General features: G+C 32.5%; 1 long non-coding RNA gene across 1 annotated transcript; it reads right to left on the bottom strand.

The window, feature by feature from the left end:
- Positions 1–2,522: 2,522 nt before the first annotated feature.
- LOC132253465 (uncharacterized) lies at positions 2,523–4,028 on the bottom strand. Its single transcript, XR_009465319.1, has 3 exons — positions 3,758–4,028; positions 3,585–3,667; positions 2,523–2,761 (listed from the first exon to the last, which is right to left on the bottom strand). It is a non-coding gene; the product is annotated as an uncharacterized LOC132253465 (long non-coding RNA).
- Positions 4,029–6,165: the final 2,137 nt, after the last annotated feature.

Raw genomic sequence — 6,165 nt, 5'->3', positions numbered from 1 at the left:
CAGTTTTCTAGAGTAGAAGACTATAAACAAACACAACTCGCAAGTGTAGTGAATATCATTGAAGCTTGACAAACAAATCAGATACATAAGGCATGAAACTCGAGGAATATTCAATTGAACTCCACAATTAAATTGTCAAATTAACCAAGAAAACAATTACAATCTAACCATAGAAAACTTTTGTTATGGATAACATGGTGGTCTTTAATTCACAAAACCTTAAATATTTTAAATACTAAATCAAGTAATATAACATTAAAATTTTATTAGCTATATGACTATAAGATAACTTCACATATTATATTTTAGCAACAAAGAGTTAATTAGTAACTACACAAAATTTTCAAAGGGCTTGAAGGCAGTGTCACTTGCAAAAGGTATTGTACTTCTTGTAAACTTATATCAACAACCAAAATGATTTAGTTTTAGGCTTTTAGCATTGAAGCTCTATTAAAAGAATACTAGTAGTGAAAAGTTAAATCCAATCCAACATGCAAAACAAACACATCCTTGACTCTAAATGCAGGCTAGACATTTCATAAAATAATTAAAAAGGTATTGAAATCAATTACCAAGATATAAAAATAAAAAATAATAATAATTATAAATGTAATCATAATTACAATCAAATAATTTGAAAAAGATTATTTAGTCGCTTGAACTGAAATCCAACATGAGACCCAACCACTAGTACAAGAATCATCAAACCCTAACAATATAAAATGTTTTAGCTCTAGGGTACTTGAAGATTAACCTACAACTAAATATCAACTAGGAAATGTTTCTCAGGCACTTAACATGATGTTCTAGTAGCCATATGAACCAAAAAAAAAAGATTTGTAAATGGAATATATATCATATTCTTAGAAATTTGGGTTGCAAGTTGGGTGAGTTGAGTTTGGATGATGGTCAACTTGATCCGAGCCAAACCTAAGAAACACTTAACCCTAAGCCAAACCAACCCAACCCAACCCAACCTCTAATCCAATTTACTTAACCTAAGCCCAACATAATCTCATTTTGTTGGGTTCGGGTTGGTTCATTATATGATTCTAAGAAAATAAAGACTATGCTTAATTAAGAAAAACACCCAAAATGGGGGGAGGGGGTGAATTGGGTTTTTTAAAATCTTTTCAAACACAACAATGTCGGTGAACCTAGTAATTATCTCAACAATAGTCTCATTTTCTTTCATTGAAAACAATTCATAGTTATGAACAAGTAAATTAATTTTTGACTCTTTCACTTGATTTGTTCCTTCAAGAGTTAGCTCAAGTAATCTCCAAATTTCTTTAGCTGATTTGACATATTCTATTATATTCATTTCTATCTGTAGCACATTGCAAAGTAAAAACAGCTTTAGCATTTAATTGAAAATTTCTTCTATCAAGCTCATTCCATTCTTGCTTGGGTTTTGGAACCAAAACTCCATCAACTAGTTTAGTAGGAAAAGTTGGGCCATCTTCAATAACATCCCATACGTCTAAATCGGTTGATTGTAAAAACCAAGTCATTTTAGTTTTCCAATAGGGATAGTCGGTTCCCATAAAAAATGGAGCTCTATGTTTTGCAAAAATTTTAGTGTGAGATGAGCTTGATAGAATAGCCATTTCCTCTTAGACTATTAGGTCTTAAACAAGAGGTCTACCTCTGATACCAATTAAGAAAATAAAGACTATACTTAATTAAGAAAAACACCCAAAAATGGGGGGAGGAGGGTGAATTGGGTTTTTAAAAATCTTTTCAAACACAATAAGTTCAAGCACAATATAAACAAAAATAAAGAGATAGAGTTAGAGAATTCAAACTCAGGTTTTATAGTGGTTCGAAACTTCCTTGTCTACGTCCACTCTTCTCAATCTCCTAACTAAGTGAGGGTTCCACTAACTTGAAGCTTCAACCAAGCTTCCAATCTTCTTACACTTGGATTCTGGCTCCAATGGGCTCTTACACAATCTCTTCAAGATTCAAACCTCTTAAAGGCTTTAACACTCAGTTTTTACAAGAATGAATCCCTCAGCCTAGCTTAAGGATAGCTCAAATACAAGACAAAACTAGGATAACACACAAGGGTGCACTAAAGGATATGCAAGTGATGATTTAATGCACTAAGAAAGAAATGAGAGTTTTTTGGTCAAGAATAGGTAGGTAGACAATTGATTGCAAGTGTTCTCTTGTTCATAAATGAAGTGCAGCTCTCAATTTATAGGCTTCTAAGCTCGGAAGTCAAAAAAGGCAAAAGGGAGTCTCGATCGATCGAGCTAGGGGTCGACCGGTTCGCTAGCTGTTGGAGCATTTAATGCTTGGCAGGTTACCATTGCCTCAACTGGACCTCAACCGGGAATGGGTGAACCTCAACTGGGAAGAGGAAACTACTGGATGAGAGAGAGTGTTTTTGGCACTCCTCGACCGTTCCCCAACCGGTTGAGCCGGTTGGCCAGAGCCTCGATCGGTTCGGTCTTTTGGCCCCGAAAACTTATTTTTTTCAATTCCTTTCTTTTCTAACACTTAAGCAAGGTCTTTAGGTGAAATAATATGTCAATTTTAAAACGTTTTGCCTAAGGTACATTTGATCAAACTCGAGTTTTAATGAAATCGAAGTTTTAAAGGATAAACCGAGTTTTCTAAGATGCATGAAATGGTATGAAAATCCCAAGTGCACCCATGCATTCATCTTACATTCGTTTTCTATGATCAAAAGTCTTCCCAAAGTCTTGATCTTGTATCTATTTGGTCCTTTAATGAATTTCCGAATTTATACCTGAGATTCTTTATCATTTAAAACAATTAGTCACTTAACCATAGTTTGTTATCATCAAAACCCGATTAGGAGAACCTTTGGGCTAACAGATTCAAAATGCATTCACAATATTTTTTAATATATACACATACACATACACACACACACACAAATTTAAGTAGTAAATATGACAAATTTTCAAGATTACAATAATAGTAATAATAATAATAATAATAATAATAATAATAATAATAATAAGTCAATCAATATATCATTTTGGAGAAACAAAAAAGTATATGATACAATTATATTTTGATTTTTTTTAATTATAACAATAAATAAATAAAAATTATAAATATTATTATATAGGATAATATAAATTATAAGTATTATAAAAGGATTAAATTAGGTTTAGGTTAGGCTTAAGTTGTCTAAACCTTGGCTTAAGCCCAACCAAATTGAATTTATGTTGAAAAAACACTTAAGATAAACTCAATCCGAACATTAAAAATGATCGTCCAAACTCACTCAAAGGTCTAGCTAGGTTGGGCCAACTCGCCTAAGTTGCACCGCTATTAGAAATTGGTTTTTAAAACATATATGTATCGACACATAGTAGATAGAAAGCAAACAATGAAATTTTTTTTCTTTATATATCTTAATGCACATGAGAATCAAGAAAATAGAATCATAAACAATGTATAAAAATAAACCAAAGCCATAAAAAAAATGAGAGAAAGGTTGGATTTCAAGCCTAAAACATATTGTAGATTGCATGCTTGAATTAAGGATTGCAATAGTAGTGCATGAATCAACCATAAAATCATCTTTGGCTAATCTTCACCTTTTCCTTTTTGGCATTTCTCTAATAAGATTTGGGAGTGAAAGTTATTGACTTTCTATAGAGTGCTCATGGGTGCATCCCATCTAGCATTAATTTCAACACAAGGTAGTTATCGATCTGAAGTTAACTCATCTAATTTGACAAAGTTGCAAAACCAAAACAGTTAACCCTACCTATATGGAGAACTTTTAAATCTTCAAGGGCACTAAAGTGAATTTACATACTTCCAAATTTTCGAGGGCAATGTGCTAAATCACACGAGGGAGAGACATTTGGCTACCACATTTATGAATTTTCAATAACTTAGGAGAAGCGAGGGTGTGGTAGCCACCAAAATAGACATTAGTCTATGACAATCTTCACTTTCCAATTACTTCATATGAGTATGGTGTCACAACCACATCACTACCACTTTTGCTTTAACTTAGCAACTATTACATTTGCAATAAAATAGTTAACTTCATAAATTTTCAAACATGTAAAATGGAAACACGAAGTTATTAACAATATAATCACTTTGGCAGACAGTTAAATCATTGATTATAACCATCAAAGTAGCAATTGATATCTTTGAAGATACCAAATTCAAACATTACTAATCTATGGATTTTATAGAGCATGTGAAGCAAACAAAAAAAATAATACTATAACTACTTTATCTAATAGTTGCTAATTAACATAATTGGACTCTTTATAGATGTTCATTTGCACTACTTGGTTAATGTGTTGTTATATATGATAATTGGCAACAAATTATAAAAACTAGAGGATAATGCTCCTAACACATTGATAAATAACTAAAAATGGTGCTAGTGTTCAAAGGCAGGAAAAGGATTGGAATTACAAACAAAGCAGCTGAATTTGAAAGAGAGCAAAAATTCTGACTCATAAGAAATCTTTGGTCCAAGGAATAATCACAAGCTTCTTAAGCAAGGTGAAATATGCTAAAAACAGAAATTAAATAAAGCCTAGTTTATTCCCAAACTCTTAGTGTTCAAAACATAAAGTAACATGATCGGTTTGGTCTTTAATAACCAAATAACAACTATATTTAATAATACATGGAATTAACAATTTTGATTTGAAGATGAAAAAAATTTTAAAAGATTATCTCAGTTTTTCTTTTTTTTCTTTTTTTCTTTATATGCTAAAGCATACCAGAATTGTCGAAACAAAAGGTAAACAGAGCTTATTGATAAACATGAAACCATAGCAAATGAGAACAAAGGCAGGGATTTCAAACCTGAAACAACTTTCTATAACATGAGCAATCTTTGACCAATCTTCAATTGTTTCCCTTAGACATCTTTCCAATTGCAATGGACAATAAGAGATTATGGGTGGCTGCATGGATCTGAAGGAACCAATCTCTTCTGGAGATGATGTTAGTTCAGGACAACTATTGATTTCAAGGTATGCAAGTGAGGTGAGACTGCCTATAAAGTCTCTTGTTGTTGCCAAAAAAGAAAAGTCCTGAATTGTGTCTGCAGAGACCTGAGTGGACCATCTCTTCTAGAAGTGATGTCAATTCAAGGCATTCATAAATTCGAAGGTCTGAAGTGATGTAAGGATTCCTAATGAATCTGTTAATGTTGCCAAACAAGAAAGTACCCAATTATGAGTGTCCAAAAGATGCTGAGGACATGCACTTCTTCCAACAATGATTTCAATTCAGGACAACAATAAATTTGAAGACGTTAGTAAAGGGAAGTTGTCCATTGAGTGTGATAAAGTTACCAAATTTAGGGCGGCAATCTGAGTCCCTGAATATAGAGATAGCTTCCAAGGCTTCAAGTGGGATGAGATGTTGAATCACTTGTGACAGAGACATTAATTAAGCTACTAGCACATCACTGAATTTTCAATACTTGAGAGAAATGAGGTGTGGCCGCCACTGAGAGAATATTAATCTATGACAATTCCCACTTTTGAGTTGCTTTAGAGAAATAAGGTGTCACAACTACATTACCATCTGGTATTTTGCTTTGACCCAGCAGCACTTGCATCTGTAACAAAGTAGTTAACCTAATAAAATTTCGAAACATGTAACTACAAATATGAAATAACAAGATCACATATAGATTATAATCATTAAACTAAAAATACAATTTCAAATTTTACTAATCTAAGGATTTTACAAAAGTAATACAGTCTTCAAAAGCAGTAAGAGGGTATAATGGCAAACAGTAAAAGAGAAGGAGAAGAAAGAGGGGTTTGGAGCTGAGGAGATGGGTATTTTTCTGGTGAGTGAAGCATATTTATTGGATGCCTTAGCCATCTAGTAGATATGAATAGTCATAGGCTTTCTAAGCAAGGTGAAATCTGTGAGAAAATAGTAATTAAATCAACCCCAAAATTTTCTCAAATTCGTAAAGTGAAAAACATGAAGTAACAATGGAAAAGGCCTGCATTATGAAAGTGTTATATTACTTGTCTCTTAGCATGTGCGAATGCATGAGAATCAGATAAAAAAAAATTGTAAATTGAATATAACATTTTTAGAATATTGACACAAAAGTAAGATAAAAAATTGAAGCCACCCAAAGCAGAAATAGAGGATGGATCATGAACCTCTGATATA

Source organism: Vitis vinifera, chromosome 19 (genome assembly GCF_030704535.1).
Source record: "Vitis vinifera cultivar Pinot Noir 40024 chromosome 19, ASM3070453v1".
Classification (NCBI taxonomy): domain Eukaryota; kingdom Viridiplantae; phylum Streptophyta; class Magnoliopsida; order Vitales; family Vitaceae; genus Vitis; species Vitis vinifera.
This window is presented reverse-complemented; position numbering and strand designations above follow the sequence as displayed.